Here is a 26,070-nt window from a genome sequence, read left to right as displayed (position 1 = left end):
TTTGGTGAAGATGTTGGCAATTTGCTCATTGGTGGAACAATGACAGAGATGGATTGTTTTGGCCTCAACATGATGTCGAATCAGATGATATTTGGTATTGATGTGTTTCATTCGATCATGGAACTTTGGGTTTTTGGCCAACTTTATTGCAGAGGTATTGTCAATCATGAGTGGAGTTGATTGTACTTGTTTTACTTGCAAATCTTCAAGAATTTTCCTGAGCCACACAATTTCTTTTGTTGCTTCAGCTGCTACCACGTATTCTGCTTTTGTTGTGGAATCTGTTGGAACTGATTGTTTGAGTGATCTCTAGGAGACAGCTCCTAATCCAAGACTCATAGCATATCTTGAAGTAGATACCTCAGTTTATTTGTCTCCATCGAAGTCTGAATCAGAGTATCCAATTAAGCTGAAGTTGTCTACCTGTGTATACCTGATTCCAAAGTCTTGAGTTCCCTTCAAGTACCTTAGAACTCTTTTTGCAGCAGACCAATGTCCCTCACAAGGCTTTTGCATAAACCTGGAGAGGATTCCAACAGCAAACGAAATGTCTGGTCTGGTAATAGTTAAGTAGTTGAGAGTTCCTACAAGCTGTCTATACATTGTTGCATCCTCAAATTCTTTTCCTTTAATAGATGTGAGCTTTAAGTTTTGTTCCATTGGAGTAGTAAGAGAATTGCATTCTGTCATGCCAAACATGGCCAACAAATCTCCAATGTATTTCTTTTGAGAAAGAAATATGGACTTCGGATATTGGGTTACTTCAATACCAAGATAGTAATGAACATAGCCCAAATCAGTCATTTCAAAACTTTTCCCCTGTTGAAATTTGGTACCAGAGGACAGGTGGTTCCCTTAGGCTTTGATCTTTGGCCTAGGGAAAAGTGTCCAAAAGAATTTAATTTTTCTCCTAAAGTAACTTTATAATTTTTATAAAGTTAAATGTAATTTAAAAGTGACTTTAAGTGATAAAGTTACTAAGTCTAATTTTAAAGTGACTTTTATAAAGTCAATAAAAAATTAGAAATGAAAAGTGACTTTGGAAATAAATGACTAAGTGGGTCTTTATTAAAGTGGGGTGAATTAAAAAACAAAAAGTGAGATTTAAATGAGCATTTAATCTCAGTCTTAGATCTCAATCTATTTCAGCCATTGGATTTAGGGATCACCCAAAAGTCACTTGGGGTTAGATTAAAGGAGGAAAAGGAGGAAAAGGTCATTCATTCTTTCATGAGCAGATTGGGAGAAGGAGAGCAAGAGAGCAAGAGAGATTTCTGAGCAGGGAGGAGAAGGAGACAGCAGCTTGGCACACATTCCAAGGCAACAGTTGAGCAGATTTGTACAGTTGGTTCAGCACACAGTGAAAGGCAGATTTTGGCACGATTTTCGAGGAGTGGTTTGCACAAAAATCGAGGAGCAGTTTGCTGATTTTTTTTGCACGCAAAACGAGGGTCGTACAGCGCATTTATTGCAATCCGTACAGCACATTTAATGTTGGCCGTACAGCAGCATTTAATGTTGAAAGTGGGCACGAAAATCGAGGAGGCCGTACAGCATTTATTGCTGTCATGTTTGCTGTAATTTCCAGTTTGCTGTGAGGCATGGGAAAAGAGATAAGTTGTAAATTTGCTTGCTGATTTTTTTGCTGAATATTTCTCACTGTGAAAAAGGCAATTTTCAGAAATAAAGAAGAGCTCTCAAACTGGTTTTCCCCAAGAGTTGTAGGGGGTTTTTCCAGGGTCAAGTTGACCAAAAATCTCAGTGTTTAAATGTGTTTTAATGGCTGTTTATTACTACTGATTTTTATTTCTGCAATTTCCAGCATTTTGTAAAATTTTCAGAATTTGTGTTTTCAGCAATATTTATTTTTTTCAGCTTGTTAAATGTATGGTTATGGGAAAGGGAATTTAACTACATGGGAGAAATAAGGTGAAACTGAAAACCGGGGTGGGAAAACAGAAATTTCTACATGGTATCAGAGGTTGAGTGCTGAAGGGCAGTTTGGGACAGCAAAAGGAAAAATTACAGTTGCTGATTTTTCACTCAGAAAATTCCAGCAAGCTGATTTTTTCATAAACAACGGTTTTACCTTTACTACAGCAGTGCTATTTTTCAGTTTTAGGATAGCAGGATGTCATTAGGATTGAGGGTGGAGGATAGGCTGGATGGGCATACAAATTACAGCGTTTGGAAAGAGAGAATGCAGAGTATCTTTGAGGAGGCAGAAGTCTGAGATATCATGGTGCATACCACACAGAACCCTGTTGTTGTGCCTACTGATGCTACTCAGTTGACAGCTTATAATAAAAAGAACAACAAGGGTAAGAAGCTGATTCTAGACGGAATCAAAGACCATTGCATTCCTCATGTGAGAGGAAAGAGCAATGCCCATAAGATGTGGACAGCATTGTCTAATCTCTACCAGAGTACCAATGAGAACCGGAAGATGGTCCTGAAGGAGAAGCTGAAGAACACTAAGATGGGTAAACAATGTAAACTTTGAAACGGGAACTATAAACTCAAAACGGGAACTCTGGCCAAAAAACCCCAAAAAAACATCAAAAACAGTGCTAAAAACGAAAAGTGTGTATACTGGAACAATGTTTTTATTTTTTAGGCGTCAATTTTGAACATGTTTTAAAAATGGCAGTGAATACGAAATTTACTATGAAATTTTTGTGCAAAATATAGCTTCAAAATTAAAGTAATGATACTGGAAGAATGATCTTTTTTTTTAGGGTCAATTTTCAAAAAAAATTAAAAGTACTAATAAAACCAATTTTTTTATGTCTCAAACAAAGTTATTTTTGAGGAAAAAACACATTAATGTTTTTGGTAGAATATCATTTTTCTTTCCTAAGTATAAATTTAACGTGTTTTCAACCACAACATGCTAGATACAAAAGAAATTGAAATTTTTTCAACTGTAAAATTAAAAAACCATGACATTATGAACAAATTATATCACTAAATGAATTCCAAAGTCTTTATTTCTATACTGAATAAAACAGACATTATATCTCTAATTTGATATTGCATTGTAGATATTTAAACAATAAAATTTATCATACTTAAGACATATAAAAATGCTTCATAACTTCTCATTTAACAACATATGGAAAACATTAATTTTATTTGAATATACGATGCATACATCAGTGATATAAACTCTCAAACAATTATTCAAAATCACTCATATTTTCTTGCACACCATCAGAATTCACATCTTCAGATGAGTGACTGGATGCTGACGAAGATGTTCCATATTCTTCTCTTTCATCAACTAGTGCCCCATCTGAGTCCACATGCATGCCCAACATTCCAGGTTTCAAAAGTCTTCTAGATCTACGACTGGTTTCAGCAGACTCCCATGTCAACATTGTTCCTTCTGGTAACAACCTTTTCAGAATCTCTATCGTCTTGAAGCGAAGAGTTCCTCTCTTTGTTAAATTGAAGTCATAAACAAGTATGTCAACATCCTCCAATTGTAATATGTTTGTGCGGCGGCGATTTATATTTGTACCCTTTCTTTTTCTTTTTCTGCCATTTTTTTTGTCAACTACCATCTCTGGCTTATACACACCATTGAATGGGTGTGTATTTGTGGCATACCAATGTACTTCAACACCTGTAACATCCTCATTTTCTGTAAAGACCTTTATAACTTTAGCAACCCAAAATGGATAGCCATTGGAATCTCCATCTGCTAGCACTGCAATCATGCAACCCTCCTTAATATCATGTACTGAACCCCTATAAAGGTCTTCCATGGCTTCACGTTGTGCACGAGATCTTCTGGAACCAATATACATCTCTCTTTCCATTGCCTGTGAAGAATTAATAATACCTTGACTTTGTTGTTGTTCAACAATGTTTACTTCCTCATGTTCATTCGACACATTTTGTGGCCAAATAAATGGATTTTTCAAAGGTATATCTTCATTTGTTGTTGTTGAAATGATATCACTTTGATTATTGAAAAATGACTCCCACCAAACTGAATCAGCAATGTCAAAGTACTCATATGTATATCTAATACATTTTTTAATTTCTTCTAAGCAATCAGAATAATTTATATGTCTATTCTGTCTACGTGCATTTTGAACTTCACCAACTGATTGTAATAACAATATTTTTGATGCAAATATTGGACGATCTGGAATGAACTTCAAAAATTGCAAACCTGATGACGGTGCCCATTCTGTAGTAGTTGAAAACTTCTTGCCCCATATTAGTGTTTTCCCATCAATTTTTTTGATACGAAATTGATGTTGGAAGCTAATACCATTAAGTTGTTCAATGCATTTCCCCTCACCATATGATCCTAGAATAAACCTTCGCATGTCAATAGTTTCTTCCAACACATCAAAAGTAGGCTCTGGCATGTATGATTTCTTAATACATTCAATTAGTGATGGCAAGCTCCCAACTTCCTTCCTCCTCAATGTGACTGAAAAACGACTGAACATCTTATCAATATGGTCATGAGTGTACCCAACAAGAAGGAAACCAACCTTTACCTTTTGAAAAATTCTCAATTCAACAAGCATGTTCAGATATCCAAAAACAACCTGATTTTTGTTTTCACGGCAAGTGTTGTCCAATTGTAGATACAAAACTTCAGGAAGATTACCAGACCAATGAGAAATCACATCATGAATTATGGTTATGGTCAGATTTGCATCATTATGAATATTTGGAGCTGTGAAGTACACCCTTGGCAACATTTTCCCATTGAAGACCATACAACCGACCAAGTGAAACTGAATAAAATTTTCCTCTTGTAAATTTTTGGGTGTGCAAACAAAAGGTGGTAAAAGTGTTTTCTTCTGGTCCATACCATCAATTATCAAACCCAAATATTTATTCGGATTATCATAACACTTCTTTCGATGCTTGTACAACTTCTTCCTTTCATTTGTTTGTTGTTCGCGATGCTCTTGAAGTTCTTTGACAATTAAATCTACACAACATAAAAGAAATTCATTAAGAAATATGTTTTCATAGTTGATGACTATACAATTTTAAAAGTAAAACTTATGAACGCTTACCTCTTTCTGAGCCTTCACATTTGTCCCTTTTGATTTAAGAGAAGCACATGTACTGCAAATCCCCATCCTTGTCTTCTTAGGAATACGGACATTATTGAATTCTTTCTTCCATATCTTCACAAAATATTGATATGTAATAAATTGGCCATGTCCCTCAACACTTTCTGCATATTCTTTGTATAAGTTGTAGATTTCTCGTCTTGAAAAATTATCTGGAATATGTATTGTCTCTCTATTTGGCATACACTCTCCATGCTTTGAAAAGAAATCTTTCATCCATGACATTGCAGTATTTGATAATGGCCCAAATTGTCTTTTATGACGTACTTCTGAATAAAATGTGGGATCCTTTTCCAAATTTTCTTGAATTCTCGAGAGACGAAAATTCCCAATTGAATGAAACATTTTGAAAGCTTTTCTACACAATAATAAATTCCTAATATGATAATCATAACCTGACAATGTAGATTGCATGCAGCCAACTAAATATGAGTTTTGCATGCTTTTATTCATTGACAAATATCTCTTCCTGCTTTCTAATGCAAATGTGAAATCCATATGTTTCAAGCAATTCTTTTGGCAACATTCACTTGAAATGAGAGCGCTGATAGAACTTCTTCTCGTCAGATATTCTGCTCTACCCCTTGTATAACTAGAATAGCTTGCATTGATACGAAAAGGCCTGCTCCTACTCCTCGATACAATATTTCTTGGCACCATCTCCATCATTGGATCATCATTTTTATAAGAATATTCATCATCATTAAGAGGAATGTTATCCACACTATGATCAGCTCTGATTTTCAAATATTGACTTAGAGGATACTCTTCATCTTCCCCTTCTTCAGTGCTACTGTCATAGTCCTTAGAACTCGGACTAAATGGAAAACCTGAGTCGATGTTTAATGGATATTCTTCTTCATGTGCATTGTCAGTGCTACTCTCATAGTCCATAGAATTAGGACTACGTTGAAAATGTGGTTGTTTACTTATTGAAGATGCTACATCCTGTCCTTTGTCACTGCTACCTTTATACTCATTAGAATTAGGACTAACTGCATCATCCTGTCCTTCATCACTGTTGCTTTCATAGTCCTTAGAATCAGGACTAAGAGGATACTGTGATACTCCAATCTTTTGAAAATCATCATCCCGCGCTTCATCACTGCTGCTTTCATAGTCCTTAGAATTAGGACTAACTGGACACCGTGACACTCCATACTTTTGAAATTCATCATCATGCTCTTCATCACTGCTGCTCTCATAGTCCTTAGAATTAGGACTAAGTGGACACTTTGACACTCCATTCTTTTGAAATTCATTATCACACTCTTCATCACTGCTGCTCTCATAGTCCTTAGAATTAGGACTAAGTGGACACTTTGATACTCCATTCTTTTGAAATTCATTATCACACTTTTCATCACTGCTGCTCTCATAGTCCTTAGAATTAGGACTAAGTGGACACTTTGACACTCCATTCTTTTGAAATTCTTTATCACACTCTTCATCACTGTTGCTCTCATAGTCCTTAGAATTAGGACTAAGTGGACACTTTGACACTCCATTCTTTTGAAATTCATTATCACACTCTTCATCATTGCTGCTCTCATAGTCCTTAGAATTAGGACTAAGTGGACACTGTGACACTCCATTCTTTTGAAATTCGCCATCATGCACGTCAAAACTGCTGCTCTCATAGTCCTCAGAATTAGGACTAAGTGGACACCATGACACTCCATTCTTTTGAACTTCACCATCATGCTCTTCAAAATTGCTACTCTCATAGTCCTCAGAATTAGGACTAAGTGGACATCGTGACACTCCATTCTTTTGAACTTCACCATCATGCTCTTCATCGCCGCTGCTTTCATAGTCCTTAGAATTAGTACTAAGTGGAATCTGTGACTCTTGATTAATTTGAAATTCTCCATCCCCTCTTTTATCAGTGCTGCTCTCATAGTATTTAGAATCGGGACTAAGTGGAAGAATTGACTTTCTATTCATAGTGGAAGAATTCCTACTATATTCATCAATATGAATAGAGTTGTTACGCGATGAAGATGTTGATGGTGTATAAATCGAAACTTCACTATCAGAACAATCCATCCCTTTCAAATAGGAGATGTTGAATGATACAAATGGAGTCTCCTAAGAATATTATATAGCCTAAAGAATGAAATATTCCCTCCAAAACATTTCGCGAAAATATTTCCCTCCAAAAATTTTCGCGAAAATATTTCCCTCCAAAAGTTTGTTAGATTTATTTACCTTTATTATTTTACTCTACAATTGATTGAAAAACGTAAACTAAATTTTTTTATGAAATAAATCACTAAAATTAAAATTTCGCGAAAATATTTCCCTCCAAAAATTTTCGCGAAAATATTTCCCTCCAAAAGTTTGTTAGATTTATTTACCTTTATTATTTTACTCTACAATTGATTGAAAAACATAAACTAATTTTTTTTATGAAATAAATCACTAAAATTAAAATTGTAAACTACAACTTGTACATTAATTATTCTAATAGTTAAAGCATATAATATTTACTAAACAACTGAATTTTTTTTTTAATTTTTATAATATATTCTAAAACAAATTAATCCCACATTCAATCCGTTGTAAAACAATTCTACAATATTCACTTTATAATATTTTAAAACAAATTATCCCACATAAATCGTACGGAAAAACATCTTCTTAATTTCACTTATATATTAAATTTCATTATCACAATTACTCACGTCACATCCAGGTTTTCTGAAGTTCGTTGACAGACTCGTGAATTTGTGGAGCAGCTATATAACAACATATTCAACGAACAATTATCGCAAGTGAAAGGTAAGTTCATTTTTTCTCTTCAAATTTTTCATATTAAATTAATTTAATGAAGAATATATATATTTTTTTAAATTAATAAGTTTTCCAAACCAAAATAACAATTATGTCAATCGTGAACATGGTGGGCCCGATCAAACTTAATCGCCCAATAACCGTGGGTGGGCCGTCATGCCACCCATGTCCCTTCCCACTCTCCCTCAACCCATGCGCCCCCCCAGCCACCCCCCGTGCCCCACCCCTTCGTATTTCCTTAACACCCCCCTGCCCGGCTCCACCTCCCCCCTTCCCTTCCCCACCTCCCCCCTTTCCCCTCCCATTCCCCCCCCCCCGGGGCCCGCCCCCCCTTTCCCTCCCCCACCGCCTCCCATCCCCTCCCCTTCCCCACTCGGCCGCCCCCTCTTGCCCTCCCCCAACCCCCCCTGCCCTCCCATTCCCCCCCCTCGGGGCCCGCCCTCCCATCGCCTCCCCTTCCCCACTCGGCCGCCCCCCCCCTTGCCCTCCCCCAACCCCCTCTCCCCCCTCTCCTCCCCTCCCCTACCCCTCGGTCGCCCGCCCCCTTTCCCCCTACCCTCCCCCTCCCCCTCGGCCGCCCCGGGCCCGTCCTCCCATGCCCTCCCCCACCCCCTCCAATCCCCTCCCCTTCCCCACTCAGCCGCCCCACCCCCTTGCCCTCCCCCAACCCCCCCTCTCCCCTCCCCTCCCCTTTCCCCCTCCCCTTGCCCTCCCCCTCGGCCGCGCCCCCTTTCCCCCTCCCCCCCCCCCCCCCCGCGCCGCCCCTACGCCACCCCCACTCCCCCTCCCCTCCCCCTCGGTCGCCCCCCCCTTTCCCCCTCCTCTCCCTCCTCCCCGCGCCACCCCTCCCTTTCCCTCCCCCCTCGGCCGCCCCCCCCCCTTTCCCCTCCCCTCCCCCTCCCCCTCGGCCGCCCCCCGCTTTCCCCCTCCTCCCCGCGCCACCCCTCCACTCTCCTCCCCCTCGCCCCGCTCCGCTGGCCTCCTCCGCCCCCGGGCGGCCCACGGGGGCGCGGCGTCGGGCAGAGGGCCTGCACAAGCTTGGAATCGACCCTCCGCCCTCGGGCGGCCCGCGGGGGTGCGGTAGGCCAACGGAGCGGGGCGAGGGGGAGGAGAGTGGAGGGGTGGCGCAGGGAGGAGGGGAGAGGAGGGGGAAAGGGGGGGGGGCGACCGAGGGGGAGGGGAGAGGAGGGGGAAAGGGGGGGGGGCGACCGAGGGGGAGGGGAGAGGAGAGGAGGGGGAAAGGGGGGAGCGGCCGAGGGGCGGCCCGGGAGGAGGTGGGGCCGAGGGGAGTGGAGGGTGGCGGGAGCGGGGGAGGAGGGAGGGGAGGCGGGGAGCGGGGCTCGCGGGGGGTGGGTGTTGGGGGTGAAGGGAGGAGAGGGGAGTGGTTGGGGTACGGGGTAGTGGTGGCCGGGGGGACGAGGGTGAGGGTGAGGATGAGGGTAGGGGTGTGGGCGGGGGCGGGGTGTGGTGGCCGGGGGAGTGAGGGTGAGGGTAGGGGTGTGGGCGTGGGTAGGGGGTTTTGGGGAGGTGGAGAGTCAGGAGGGGTGGAGAGTTGGGGCGCATGGGTAAGGGGGTAGAGGGGAGGGCATTGGTTGGGGACAGGTTGCTTGGTGGTTGTGGGGGGCGCGTGGGTAGGGGGGCTCGCCCATACTTGCCTAGATGTCTACTTAGCCCCATCATCCCTCACCCGACCTCCCGCCCGCCCATCGACCCACTTGCCCGTTAGAGGTGGCTGGGCGATTCTGATTATAAAAATTAAAAATTTATGGTATATTTTGGTTGTTAATTTAAGTTCATATGTTTTTTTATTTACTAATTTATGTGTTTTTATTTTTTAGGAAAATGGCATCAAGGAAAATTTCTGTGAATATTTCTGGACCAAAGACTCTTAAAGGTGCATCTTCAAAAAACATTGGTGAACGAACTCCACCTGAGCTCATGGCTACAAATATTTCAAGTGCCTTAAGTGATAAGAAGATAATTTCAGACTGGAAAAATTCAAAAGAGGTGAAATTTCCATCAAGAGTCTGGTATGTGAAAGAAAGAGAAAGCACAAATGTGAATATATATCTATATATTGATATACCCCATAATAATGAAAATTTGGAGGTGATGGGAAGAGTCATAGATATGTGTTCGGTGCCAAACACTGAAGTTGTTTACGTACTTACAAAAGCTCCCAAGTCACATGAAAGGATTAAATACCGACTATCATATTCATTATATGACACGAGAGAGGTATCTACAAAGTTGTGTAAACAAATCGTAAATGAGATGACACAAAACATCGTAAGTATTGTTATTTGTATTTTTATTTTGCGTTCTTGAAAGTGTCTCGCTATATTTTTTTAACTTTGTTTTTATTGACATATGATATTTTGTTTGGCAGAATTTTGTTGAAAGTTGTTCAATTAGGTTGGGAGGCATTCATTTCATAGAGCATGATATCATGAAAGTTGTCAGTCATTTTTACTTAGTGTCAGAAGAAGATATGAAAAACATGGAAAATGTAGTAATTGATGATGCTACAAAACTACATCCAAAGAATCAGAAAAAAAAAAAAAAAAAAAAAAAAAAAAAAAAAAAAAGAAGGCCTCTGATGGATAAATCTAGCAAGGGTAAACAAGTTACTTTTGAGGACGATGAAGTTGAAATTGACAGTGAAGCATATGTTGCCATTACTGAAGATGACATTGGCACTGAGAAAAGTCGTAAAAGACCAAAAGTAACAATGCCCAAGAATAAATCTATTGAGAATGTTATGACGAAGAAAAGTAGAGTTGAAGATCTTGAAGTAGTCATTACCAGCAGTCAAGAACCTAGTGAAACTTCAAAAGAAAGCAGAGAAATCATTACACCAGGAGCTGATTTAGATGATGGCATTATCAAAAAAAAACAAAATGCCATTCGACAGAATTTGACAAAGAGAAACTTAATTGATGGTGGTCGTACATTTCAGTTAAATGTCAGACAAACATACAAGGCAAGTGAAGGACAATGCCAATATCAAGTCAGAAAGCCACATCATCTGCATGTTCACAACTTGAAGACATTGATGAGGTACAATCCATATGCTCATGTGGTTAGTTATGTGCTTCTTGTTGATCCACTTCAAGTTCCCAACAAAGAAGCATTTGATAAGTCAAAATGTTTTGAATACAATTATTATGTGCTTGGGGGGAACCATTCTGTTGAAGCTCAAAGACAATTGATGGAGGAATATCCTAATAACCCACGTTTTGAAACAATGAAATGTATCATTTATGCTAGTTTAAATGAAACAGAAGCAAAGTTGGTGGCATGGGATCATAATTCAGATAATGAATATAGGATGTCTATGACTTTCATCCAAAGGGTTAGATTTATTCATAGTGAATTCCTAGAAAAATGTGGTGGGGATAGGATGAATATTACTGCAGATTTTCGAAAGGAATGTTGTATGGAAATAGGCTATCAAATTGAAGAGAAAACCAATTCAAAAGGTGGAAAAGACAGCAGATATAGTGATTTATTCAGAGGTGTTGATAACATTTTCCAATTGGCATTTAGAACTGGAGATATTTGGAAGTTGATTGATGAGATTTTTAGCATGTGGGAAGACATTGGCATTAAAAACCAGAGGGTCAAAAAGTCTAAGCCATTGATATGTAGCAACAATAAATCAGCTCCTGAACTGAAGCAACTTCCAGACGATATGACCATCACACCTTGGAGGGCGATGCAAGGAGTGAAAGATGAAAAAATTGTCAAAACAATATTATCTCGTGTGAGGTCAGGGGAATTATCATTGGAAGAAATGTCTGAAGAATTTCAAAAGTAAGTTTGCTGAATTATTTTTACTTATTTCTAGGATTATAGTTATCTTTTAAATAAAACATGTTGTTCTTGGTAGTATTTGTTATACATATCATTATATTAACTTTTTCTTACTTTATCTATGCAGTCACAAAGTTTACATGAAAATTCAGGAACAAATGGTTAAATTGTTGAATGAAGATAGTTGGGATGATGTTGTACGCAACTATTCAGATTCAACTTCTACATCAACATTAAAAGCTTTTTATCTTGCATTTAAAAAGGTATCTTGATTTATACATTCAATTTTATTCATCTGTGTACTATTTTGAATTTAAAAGTTACACATATTTTTGTTTATTTGATAAAAGATGAGGAAAGAAGATAATGGAGCACCAGACAGTTTCAAGACTTTTATTGAAAAAATAAAGGTTGAAAGTCTGAGGAAGCAACGTATTAAGAATGTTGAACTTGATCCAACTCTTAATCATTTCATTTGGAATGGGCTAGACACTATTCAATATCAAGTAATACAAGGCGACTGTGAAGACATTGCTAAACTCATACCAAAAAGGGATTATGCCCTAGTTATTGCGGATATTCCCCATGGTTTCAATATTCCAAACATTTACTATGATAGTGACCCTTATACTTATCAAGCTTTTAATAAAGTGGTTGCGGGATTTGTAGAAGTGACGTCATCACCATTATGGAGATTTGTGACATTTCATTCAGACACACAATTGGCAATGATATTATCAAGCTTCAAGGGGAAAACAAATTCAAGGATGCAGCTTACATGGTAAGACGTTTAAAAGGTATATTTGATTAATGTTGAAAAATTCATTTATGTACAAGTTAACTGAACTTTTACTATTTCATGTTACAGGCAAAAGTCAAATCTTCTTAAAAATTAAGATCAACAATTTATAAATGACTGTGAGTCCATTCATATTGATAGTTGGGCAAAAGATGATAGCCATATGTCCATGATTTTTAATCGGGTGGATAGAAAGAGTCATAGCCAAATACTGACTTATGATGTTGTTGTCAGACTAACATATGAAGACAAAGAAACGAAAGGAGAGATAGTCAACATTTATCAAAAACCACAATTATTGATTAACTATCTTATAGACATATGTTCAAATGAAGGAGATTGGGTTCTGGATTTATTTTCTGGCTCAGGTAAGTTTTGTCACATGGAATTGAATTTCAATATGTTCTTTTTTGAATTAATATGTCATTGTACTAATTTAGTTCATTAATTTTTTTTTTGCTTGATAATTAGATACAACACTAGCATGTTGCCTTCAAAAAAGGAAGAAATTGCATTGCAATTGAGAAAGATCCATTACAATGCAATTTCATTCAGCAAAGAATTAATGCTCTTCAATTTCTTCTAGATGCAATGCAAGAAATTGGATTGAAAAAAAGGGACTTTAGTAAATCACGTGTGGCAAAAAAGGCAAAGGAACCCCAACCACCATTACATGGAATGTTTGGAAAGACATATATTGGGAGATTCGCAGACATCAAAGACCCATTAGAAGAGGAAAATGCGGAAAAGGAAGCAGAAAATATTGTGGAAGAAGACAATGATGAAACTCTAGAGGACGAAGAGTTTGGATTAGGTGACATTGTTGATTAAATTTAAGTTATACCTGGATATCAAGCTTTGTAATGTTTTGACTCTGACATTTTATGAAAAGAATAATCAATCAATTAAAGTTGTTATGTGTTCAATATTTGTAATTTGTGATTTTCGCATTGATTTTTAAGTTAATTATTATTTTTTGAGAAAAAAATGATTATTATTATTTTTTTGACATAAAATTCATAAAAAAAAACTATTATTTGACCATTTTTAGTTAATATTTTTGTATAAAAATTGTGATTTTGACATGTTAATTCTAGCAAAAAATTATCAAAACGTTTAGTTTTTTTGTTATATTTATGTTAAAAATGGTTATTTTTATGTCCATTGTTAAAAAATATTGCTTTTTAGAAACAATTATTTCATGTGGATTGAAAAATTAACTAAAGATGTATAAATATGTAGATTATCTAAAATTCAAACTATCGACTTTCTAATTTAAAAATGAAAAACAATAAAAACCCCACTACAAAAAAAAATTAAAATTAAGATAGAAAACAAGAAAATATGAATGAAATGACCACTTCAAAAACTATCAAATTTAGAAAATAATTATTTACATTTCATACACTAGAAAATTTAAAGTCAAAAAATAGGTCTTTTAAAAAAAGGGTGTGATGCAGAATACACACTTTTTAAAATCAGCATGAAAATCACTACCATTCTAAAACGTAATGCACATGAAAAAAATTAAAGTGCCAAAAACTATGCTCTAAAAAAAACATGTGTATTCTGCATCACCCCTTTTCAAAATCAGGTCATTTTTTTGCATCTCTACGAAACGGGTAACAGTATCAGTTCCCGTTTCAAAGTTTACATTGTTGGTAATGATAGTGCCGCTGGATATCTCACAAAGATTACTAATGTGAGAGATGAGTTGGCAGCGATTGGAGAGGCCATTCCACCCACTGAGTTGGTGCAGATTGCAGTGAATGGCCTACCCCGTTCATGGTTGAACTTTGCTGATGGGGTTTGTACACGTGAGACCCTTCCCACATGGGAGAGGTTTTGGGATGATTGCATTCAGACAGAGATCAGGAAAGGTTAGCTTGGGGCAGCCAAGCCAGTTGAGCAGGATGAGGATGTAGCACTGGTGGCAGGAGGCAAGAAAGGCAAAGGGAAGAAGCAGGCTTCCACAAGCAGCGGTGGGGATAAAGGCAAAGGTAAAGGTAAACAGGATAACACACAGAAGGACTATTCCAAGGTGAAGTGTTGGAATTGTCAAAAGATGGGACACTATGCAGTTGTGTGTCCGGAGAAGAAGAAGAAGAAGTGGAAGAACCAGGACGTGGCAGCTTCAGCAGAGATTGAGGACTTTGCAGGTCGTTTTGACCGGGAATTTGCGTTCACTGCGTGTGATTCCTCTAGTGCAGGATCACCTGCCACACAGGTTCAGAGGGAGCATGCTTTTCCCTTGATTAGCGGAGCATCTTTAGGTATCTGGTATGTGGACAGTGGGGCTTCACGTCATATGACAGGAGTTTGTGAGTACTTCTCAGAGCTTTTAGAGAGTGGCACTAATATTGAGGTAGTACTCGGTGATGACAGAGTTGTTAGAGTAGTCGGGGTGGGGACACTGACATTTCAGAGGGAGTCCAAACCTCCCTTGAAAGTGTCAGATGTTCTTTATGTGCCAGGGATGAGGAAGAACCTCATATCTGTCTCAGCTTTGGAGAACAGAGGATATGAGGTACTGTTCAGGGGAGGACAGGTGTTGATGTATCCCAGGGGCACTCCAGCTGATTCAACTAGAGTGATAGGTGTACGCCATGCAAAGGTGTACAAGTTTGCATTCCAGCCCCTTTTGGCATTAAGCAGTAGTACCGACAGCAAAGCTAGCAGTTCTGAGCTGTGTGAGATTTGGCACCGCAGGATGGGACATATGTATCATGGAGCCTTGAGGACATTGCGGGAGATCACTACAGGTGTGCCAGATTTCAGTATTGATCACTTTGATACTTGCAGAGGTTGTGCGATGGGCAAGTTTGCCAAATCCCCTTTTCCTAGCAGTGACAGCAGAGCGACTGGGATACTTGATTTGATTCATTCTGATGTGAGCGGTCAGATGTCTCATGTTTCCTTGAGTGGATATGAGTACTATGTTTTATTTATTGATGATCACTCCAGGAGGACCTGGATTTATTTCTTGAAGACCAAGAGTGAGGTCTTCAAGCGGTTTTAGGAGTTCAGAGCTCTTGTGGAGACACAGACAGGTTGAAAGATCAAGTCCCTAAGGTCGGACAATGGAGGAGAGTACACCCTTGGAGAGTTTGTTGACTATTGTGCGAAGGCAAGCATTAGGAAGGAGTTCATTGTTCCTTACAACCCCCAGCAAAACGGGGTTGCGGAGAGGAAGAACAGATCCATCATAGGGGCTACCAAAGCAATGTTACATGATCAAAGGTTGCCATTGTTCTTGTGGGCAGAGGCCTGCAACACAGTTGTTTACTTGCAGAACAGGAGTCTGCATCGTGCCTTGGGGCACATGACTCCAGAGGATGCTTTCTCTGGGAAGAAGCCTGATATTGGTCATCTTCATATCTTTGGATGCATTACATACTCCTATATACCCAAGGAGAAGAGGACCAAACTAGAGCCCACCGCAGAGAAGGGTATCTTTGTGGGCTACAGTGAGACCTCAAAGGCCTTTCGAATTTACATTCCTGCACAGAGGAGAGTTGTTGTCAGACAGGATGTGAAGTTCGAGGAGGACAGGGCCTTTAGGAGGTCACGGGAGTTAGAGTATCTGGATCAGCCAGACCCTCAGCAGCAGTTGAGTCAGTCGCAGGGATCCAGTGGGCAGGGATCAGGAGGATCCGGAGGTACATCTATGAGGATGTCAGGTCTGTCAGTGAGCAGTGGCTCGCCGAGCCAGAGGGGTGGTGCTCCGGGCAGCATGCAGAGCAGTTCACTAGGGAGTCCACTGATGGACAGTTCACACGGTACCTCAGCTTCTACAGGTTCAGGTGCAGGCAGGAGGACAGCAGACAGACAGTCAGGAGTTCAGGCTCCTGATGGTGATGAGGAGGAGGAGTTTCATTCACCTATGGGAGAAGCATGCTCAGGGAAGAGAAAGCCCAAGTGGCTTCAGAACACCTTGAGAGATGCCTCATCTGTTGCTGAGCCGAAGAGGCCGGTCAGAGAGAGTAGACCACCTGAGAGGTTTTGTAGCTATATGGAAATGGTTACCAGCATCCTTGACTCTGAGCCTTCTAGCTATGAGGAGGCAGCTAGCCAGCAGGTCTGGAGAGAGGCCATGCAGGAGGAGTATTCTTCTATCATGAAGAATGATGTTTGGGAGGTGGTGCCGAGGCCTGAGGGCAAATCCGTGGTTACTTCCAGATGGCTTTACAAGGTAAAGCATGCTGCAGATGGCAGCATTGAGAAATTCAAAGCAAGGTTTGTGGCTAGAGGGTTCTCCTAGGTAGAGGGAGTTGATTATGAGGAGACCTTCGCTCTCGTGGCTTGATATACTTTGATCCGCTCCATTATATCGATAGCAGCAAAGATGGGTTGGAAGATCCACCAGATGGATGTGAAGACCACATTTCTCAATGGCTTCATACAAGAGGAGGTGTACATTGAGCAGCCACAGGGCTTTGAGGTGCATGGGAAGGAATCCCATGTGTGCAGACTGAAGAAGGCCCTTTATGGCCTGAAGCAAGCTCCCAGAGCTTGGTACTCCAGGATAGATACATATTTGCAGGGGATGGGTTTCACAAACAGTGAGGCAGATCCGAACCTTTACTTTATTGTGATTGGTGAGGAGCCTCTCATTCTGGTGCTGTATGTAGATGACTTGGTCATTACAGGTGCAGAGAGACTCATAGAGCACTGCAAGAGAGATCTTGCGACGGAGTTTGAGATGAAGGACATCGGCTTGATGCATTACTTTTTGGGCTTGGAGGTGTGGCAGGAGGAGGGGCATTTCTTCCTGGAGCAGGGGAAGTATATTGTGGACATCCTTAGCAGATTCCACATGGACGATTGTAGACCCATGTCGACACTGATGATCACCAACTGGAAGAAGCTTCATGCTTCGGATTCCGAGTTGGTGGATCCCACATTGTACAGGCAGCTGATTGGTTCCTTGATGTATTTGGTCAACACTAAACCAGATATTTGTTTTGCAGTCAACACGATGAGTCAGTTTATGTGTGAGCCTAGGAAGGTTCACTGGGTGGCTGCAAAACACATTTTGCGATACTTGCAGGGGACAGTGGATTATGGTCTGGACTACAGGCAGGGAGATGGAGTGAGATTGGCAGGATACAATGATTCTGATTGGGCAGGTTGTGCTTTTGATAGGAAGAGCACTTTAGGGTGTTGTTTTGGGTTGGGTTCAGCAGTAGTGTCATGGTTCAGCCGGAAGCAGCAGTCAGTAGCACTGAATTCAGTGGAAGCAGAGTATATGGCAGCCAGTCTAGCTAGTTGTGAGGCTATCTGGCTTCGCAAGATGTTGTTTGGCTTATTTGGTCAGCCGTTGAGACCTTCAGTGATTTACTGTGATAATCAGAGTTGCATTAAACTCACGGAGAATCCAGTTTTTCATGACAGGTCAAAGCATATCGGGATCAGATATCATTTCATCAGAGACTATGTTCAGAAGGGAGCTGTGAAGCTTGAGTATATTTCCACTGATGAGCAGGTTGCAGATATTCTTACCAAAGCCTTACCACGGGGCAAGCATGCTTACTTCAGAGACAAGATGGGTGTGGTGAGGAACACCTTCCTCGGTAAGAGGGAGTGTTGAAATTTGGTACCAGAGGACAGGTGGTTCTCTTAGGCTTTGATCTTTGGCCTAGGGAAAAGTGTCCAAAAGAATTTAATTTTTCTCCTAAAATAACTTTATAATTTTTATAAAGTTAAATCTAATTTAAAAGTGACTTTAAGTGATAAAGTTACTAAGTCTAATTTTAAAGTGACTTTTATAAAGTCAATGAAAAATTAGAAAGGAAAAGTGACTTTGGAAATAAATGACTAAGTGGGTCTTTATTAAAGTGGGGTGAATTAAAAAATAAAAAATGAGATTTAAATGAGCATTTAATCTCAGGCTTAGATCTCAATCTATTTCATCCATTGGATTTAGGGACCACCCAAAAGTCACTTGGGGTTAAATTAAAGGAGGAAAAGGTCATTCATTCTTTCATAAGCAGATTGGGAGAAGGAGAGCAAGAGAGCAAGAGAGATTTCTGAGCAGCGAGGAGAAGGAGACAGCAGCTTGGCACACATTCCAAGGCAACAGTTGAGCAGATTTGTACCGCTGGTTCAGCACACAGTGAAAGACAGATTTTGGCACAATTTTCGAGGAGTGGTTTGCACAAAAATCGAGGAGCAGTTTGCTGATTTTTCTGCACGCAAAACGAGGGCCGTACAGTGCATTTATTGCAATCCGTACAGTGCATTTAATGCTGGCCGTACAGCAGCATTTAATGCTGAAAGTGGGCATGAAAATCGAGGAGGCCGTACAGCATTTATTATTGTCTTGTTTGTTGTAATTTCCAGTTTGTTGTGAGGCATGGGAAAAGAGATAAGTTGTAAATTTGCTTGCTGATTTTTTTGTTGAATATTTCTCACTGTGAAAAATGAAATTTTCAGAAATAAAGAAGAGCTCTCAAACTGGTTTTCCCCAAGAGTTGTAGGGGGTTTTTCCAGGGTCAAGTTGACCAAAAATCTCAGTGTTTAAATGTGTTTTAATGGCTATTTATTACTGCTGATTTTTATTTCTGCAATTTCCAGCATTCTGTAAAATTTCCAGAATTTGTGTTTTCAGCAATATTTATTTTTTTCAGCCTGTTAAATGTATGGTTATGGGAAAGGGCATTTAACTACATGGGAGAAATAAGGTGAAACTGAAAACCGGGGTGGAAAAACAAAAATTTCTACATTCTCAATTCCTTCTTTATGGATGCAATGTAGCTTTCCTTGTTCCCTGTCATCAAAAGATAATCTACATGTACCACAAGATATACAACTGTTTTGCCAACTTTCTTGACAAATAAAGTTGCATCATCAAGATCATATTGTTTGAAATTGAGTTTCAGAAGATGCTCAGTTAGTTTTTCATACTAGGCTCGCGGTGCTTGTTTGAGGCCATACAAGGACTTCATAAGTTTGCATACTTTATGTTCATGTCCTTTCACAGCAAATCCTTCAGGCTAGGACATAAAAACATTCTCTTTTAGATCTCCATTCAAGAAAGCAGTTTTTACATCCATTTGATGGACTTTCCAACCATTCTGAGCTGTTAGAGCAAAGAGTGTCCAGATGGTAGCCCATTTTGTTGTGGAGGCAAAATTCTCCTCATAATCGACCCCTTCCTTTTATGCAAAACCTTTTTCCACAAGCCTAGCTTTGTGCTTGTCAAGTGAGCCATCAGTTTTATACTTGTTCTTGTAGACCCACTTGCAGCCAATTGGTTTGGTTCCTAATGGAGGATCAACCAGCTTCCAAGTGTCGTTCTTTATGAGGGCATCATACTCCTTTTGCATCGTTTCTTTCCATTCATCATGAGAAGCAGCTTCTTTGAAGGAAGTTGGTTCAAAATCTGTAGACAAGTTCAATTCACAATCATAAGAAACATCCATATCAACAGGTGAATTAGAGTCATCTACATCACCTCCATTTCGTCGGTTTGAATTTCTAGTTCCTGTCTTTCCAACCTCATCAGGATGAACAATTTCAAGTGTCTTTGTCAGCCACTTTGGGAAAAATTTCTCAGATGGTCCAGGCTACTCCGTTGATTGAGTTGCGACTAAATCAAGATTGAGTCTCCCAATTCTATCAATCACATCACTTAAAGCATCATCCATTGTTGAAGTTTCATGGGGGGGAGAGTGTTCTTCAGAAGAAGATTCCACATGTTGATCTAGTATAGGAATCCCCCCTTCATGATGTGGAATCTAATCATCAAATTATTGAAATGATTGTGCTTTTGCGAATCTATCCAAGCGCTCAAGTTGTCGCTCAACAACATTGTCAGTTTTGGATGATTCAAGAAAAATTATATCTCTAGATACAACAAACTTTTTATTTACTTCTTCATAGAGACGGTATGCTTTGGAGGTGTTTGAATACCCCGGGAAGATACACTTACAACTTCTTGCACCAAGTTTGTTTCTATGTACCTTTGGTATCAAGGCATAACAGGTGGAACCAAAGACCCTGAGATGCTTTACCGAAGGAACATGTCCATACCACATTTCATAAGGAGTCTTGTTTCTAATAGCATTAGATGGACATCTATTCTTTATATATGCAGCACATAGAACAGCGTCAGCCCAGAACATTATCTTTACATTTTTGAAGAAGAGCATGGATCGTACCATATTTAAAATTGTCCTATTCATTCTTTCAGCAACACCATTCTATTGGGGATTATAAGGTATAGCTGTTTGATGTTTGATCCCATGTTGGCGAAGATAGGTTTCAAATTCATTTGATGTGTACTCTTTTCTATTATCAGTGCGAATAGACCCAATATGAGATTGTGCATCATTTTCAATCCATTTATGAAAATTCTTAAATGTTTGAAAAGCATCAGATTTATTCTTCAATAAATAAACCCAACACATTATGGCGTAGTCATCAATAAAAGTCATCATATATTTATTTCCATTTGAAGAAGGAACAAGCATTGAACCACATAAATCTGAATGAATGAGTTCAAGTTTTCTATGTGCTCTTGAATGTAAATCATGAAAAGACTGTTTGCTATGCTTTCCTAGAATACAAGCATCACATTGCTTAAATTTCTTAGAAATTGTAGGCAAACCAGCAACACCATTTTTCTTCAACAAGTGGAGACTGTCATAGTTCAAATGTCCAGATCTATCATGCCATAATAAACTTGATGGAAGTGTACCTTCTTCATAATGAGAAATGTTGTGCACGAGCAGAGGTTCCTTGCAGCTTGAGAAGTCTTTCTTCTTCTATTCCCCTTATGACAAGTGAGGGTCAGATGCTTTTCTTACCTCAAGTTTGCCATAAAACATATGAATGGAGTGACCTTGTCGGCGGATGTGGACCAAGGACAGCAAGTTTCTCTTGAGCTATGGGAGATATAGAACATGATGCAGAAGAAAGTCTGGAATACCAGGCAGTTTAAGCCTGATTGTGCCAAGCCCTAATGGCTTGATTTTTTTATCGGTCTGCAAAGTATATTGCTCCATCAACATTGTCAGTGAATTCTTCAAAAGAATCTTTTCTATGAGTCATGTGGCAGGTTGCTCCTGAATCAAGCAACCAATCACTTTTCCAAGAAGCAAGTGAAGCATTAAATAAATCTTCATTTACTCCAATATTACATTGTGCCACAACATAGTGAGCGGATTCAGGTGCTTTACCTTTGTCTGTATCATCAGTTTTACCTCTATGTTGGTTTCTTTGCTGCTCAATTTTGTCCCATGGTAACTTGCATGTAGAGGCATCATGTGATCCATTTCTTTTACAGTGTATGCAGTGCAAATCTTCCTTTTCTCCTTGAGAGTGTCTGCCCCCCTTGCCTATGAAATATCTTCCTCTTCCTCTTCAACCACCTCTTCCTCTTGAAGAATCTTAAGCAGGATGCTTTTCTTTATGAGCAAGGCACACAACCTCTTCAGAAGATTCAGGCGTTGTCTTCTTTCCAAAAGCTCTCTCTTTCAGCAAACTTTTTCACAAGAGAGTCAAAGGTGATATCTTTGAGATTTCGATTTGCTTGCAATGACTCAAGATAATTGGAGTAAGTAAGATAAAGTGCCTTGAAAAAGGTGATAAGAGGAATATCCAATTCAGCCTTACTGGATTTGATATCATGCATTATAGACTTTACTTCAAATGCAAGAGCAAGAGGATCATTATTTTGCAGTTCAAGAGTGAAGAGTTTAATCATGAGTTGAACAACTTCAAGTGCGAGTCATAGAGTTCTTTCAGCGTTTGTAAGGCTTCAAAAGCAGTTGAAAATAGCGAAATATGGCGACTCACCTCTTCATTTACAAATGTTGCGATTAATGCATAAGCTTTGTTGTTCTTGTTTTCCCAAATGACAATCTCTTTGTTTGAGGTAGGTTGTTCTGGCTCTTTGTCTCCCTCTCCAACACACACTCTTTTCCACAACTCATTGAAAATGAGTGTGTGTTTTATCATCCAGCACCACTCAGGATAGTTCTCTTTGCCAGTGAGAACTATTCCCACGATGGATATGATTGAATGCATACTGTAATAAAAAACTTCTACTGCAAAACGTTTACTCTTAATGGGAAAAGATACAATTTTGATATGTCTAGACAGCAAATTCAACTCGACAGCAAATGTCAATACCCAAGGCTGTAAATACGTAAATCAGTACAGCGCATTCAACACTTCATGCCACAGTGCTTTGACCCACGACCTAATTTTTAAAAAACTCTATTCGACACATGACATTCGACACATTTTACATGCCAAAAAACTTCAACACATACACAAAGGCAGCGCTTCTAGTGTACGTACAGTGTAATGATATCAGCAGCGTAAATATCAGAAGCCTTAAATATCAGCAGCGTAAATATCAGAAGCCTTAAATATCAGCAGCGTAAATATCAAAAGGGTAAATATCAAAAGGGTAAATATCAGAAGCTTTACATGGCATTCAACACATTTTACATGCCCAAAAAAAAAACTTCAACACATACAGATGCAAGAGCAAGTATTTTTTATCTTCTCCTATATTTTATTTCATGCTTCTTCTGAATCTCACAGTAGCATCCATGCGCTGCGCATATATCCATTTAGTTGTTATTTTGAAAATATATATACCTCTCGATACAATGTATCCGGCAAAGATGAACGTCAACAATACCCGCGAAGTTTTCGACTATAAGATTCCGTGCCAGAGCAGTGAAAGAGTCCCAAACCTGTTTGATTCGGGGCAAGTACGTAAGAGCTACCCACACCACAGATTCATATAATACCAAAAAACTTTAGGCCAGCGTTAAAAACTTCAGCACAGAGTTAAAAAACTTCAGGCCAACGTTAAAAAACTTTAGCACAGCATTAAAAAACTTCAGGCCAGGGTTACAAAACTTCAGCACAGCGTTAAAATGTCAGGGTAGCTTTTCATGTATAATTGATTTAAAATAAAAAGCGTACCCAACGTGCCCGGTAAAATCACCATATCAGCGTAACTTTTCATGCACAATCGATTTAAAATAAAAATCATTTCCAGACACCCAACCTCCTTGTAATCAAACGAGCATCCAACACTTGAAACAATGGGCAGAATGGTTCGTTCAACGCAGAGAAACAAAGGGCGGATTGGTTCGTTCAACGCAGAGAAACAATTCAAACGTTATGTTGTTGCTTCTTCCAACAGTGCGTTAGACAGTGGCAGCGATCATGGAGGGGACAAAGAGCGCAGTAGACAGTGGACAGAAAGTAGTAGGCAGTGGACAGAGAGCAGTAGGCAGAAGGGAGTTACAACTATTTTTGGAGCTGGCTCTGATACCATGTCAGACCAGGCAGTAACTCCTCAAGCAAAATTGATTCGTATGTATTATTCCTTCATGTTGGTATTCATTATATACATGAGGGACACTATTCACTTCATCTCTCGATGACTGTTCATGTCTCTTATTATTTATTTACATTGATTTTATTTATTCACCCAATCCTAATGATTAGGTGTCAACAAAAACATCAAAGGACACCGCTCACAAACAGATCGTAGATCAATACACCAGTATTCTTGACATAGTTAAAACCCTCAAAGAGGGAAACAATCCACAGCCTGAGCCAATGCGGTCACTTCAGGCAATTTATTAATAAAAGAAAGAAAATTTACATAAAATTCTCTCATAAACGGTCACCCTACAAATGACCCTCCATGCTCTTTAAATAGAGATCATGGACCAATCGAGTGTTAAGCCACAGATCAAGTGTCGGTAATACAAAGGAGAGAATGAACCCCCGGATCACTTCATGTCTAAAACATATCGTGATTGTCGGATTGTAAGTTACTAAAGTACATAGTAAAGAAACACACTTTACCTAACTCGACATTAGACCAGTTATACTTAACTATTTCCTATGTGTCAGAATATCCTAACATCTCCCCTTAAGAACAACTTTGGATAGGATTGAAAGATGTACAAATATGACACAATAGGAGAAGGAAGGATGCATTAGAGCCTATCCCCCCTAGTTACAACTTCTTGAACTCCAACCATAAATCGAAGTTTAGTAAAATTCGCCTCTGTGAGAGCCTTTATAAAAATGTCTGCAACTTGATCATCTGTTGAACAATATTGCACTTCAAGAACATGGTCATGAATGAGCTTTCTGATGAAGTGCATGTGCAATTCAATGTGTTTGATGCGCTAATGTTGGACTGGATCTTTGCATAGTTGAATGGCACTTTGATTATCACACCAAAGTGTAGTCGGATGTTGCTGATGAAAGCCAAACTCTGATAGGATCTGATGAAGCCACAAGGCTTCCTAACTAGCTTCTACAGCGCCACGATACTTTGATTACGCTGAAGAAAGATAAATGGCACTTTGTTTCTTGCAATCCCATGTAATAGGTCTAGAACCAAGAGTGAAGACATAACCTGCAGTAGACTTCTGATCATCAGGGTCACCAGCGCAATCGGAATCAATGAAACCAACCAGTAGAGGAGATTCTTTTGCACTGTAATGAATCCCAAACTGAATTGTACCTCAAACATAATGAAGTATTATTTTAGCTGCTTTCCAATGACTTTCATGTGGGTTTTGCATAAACCGAGCAACAAGGCCAACAACAAAAGAAAGGTCAGGACGAGTATGGGTCAAATACAAAAGTTTTCTTACAAGCTGATGGTATAATGTAGCATCAACTTCAGGGGAAGTACAAATGACTGAAAGTTTGGCTCCAGACTGAAAGGGAGAAGGGGTTGGCTTACAGTCTTCCATGTGAAAGTGGCATAGAAGATCACAGGCATACTTGGACTCAGAAAGGGAAATACCTTCCTTGGATTGCAAGACTGGAAGACCAAGAAAATAATGCAAGTGTCTTAAGTCTATCATTTCAAAGTACTTTTTAAGGCTGGACTTCACATGGTTTATAAGGTTGGGATCACTACCAGTAAGGATAAGATCAACAACATAAAGAACAAGAATGATAAGAGACGTACCCACTTTCTTGGTGTAGACAGTATTATCAGAATGACACCTAGAAAAGTCAGTATCTAAAAGAAAGCTATCCATTTTGGCATACCAAGCCCGAGGGGCTTACTTAAGACCATAAAGGTATTTCTTAAGCCGACATACAAGGCTAGAGTCTGGTTGTATAAATCCAAGAGGTTGTTCCATATAGATTTCTTCATGCAAGTCCCCATGCAAGAAGGCAGATTTAACATCCATTTGATGGACTTCGCATTTGAAAGAGGCAGCAAGGGAAAGAACAAGGCGGATAGAGTTCATTTTGGCAACAGTGGAGAAGGTTTCAGTATAGTCAATGCCTTCAACATGTGAAAAGCCCTTAGCAACAAGACGAGCTTTATGTTTATCAACTCATCTAGTTCAAACTTGGTTCTATAAACCCATTTACATCTAACAAGTTTTCTTCCCTTTGGAAGAGGAACAAGATCCCATGTATCATTTGCCAATAATGAATGATATTCTTCATTCATAAATGTGTCCCAGTCTGGATGGCCTGAAGTTTCTGCAAAGGTGTCAAGATCATAATTCACTGAAGCTTGAGCCAGTAAAA

The sequence above is a fragment of the Pinus tabuliformis genome, chromosome 7 (genome assembly GCF_031772625.1).
Source record: "Pinus tabuliformis cultivar Carrire ecotype Pingquan chromosome 7, CPIR1, whole genome shotgun sequence".
NCBI lineage: Eukaryota > Viridiplantae > Streptophyta > Pinopsida > Pinales > Pinaceae > Pinus > Pinus tabuliformis.
This window is presented reverse-complemented; position numbering follows the sequence as displayed.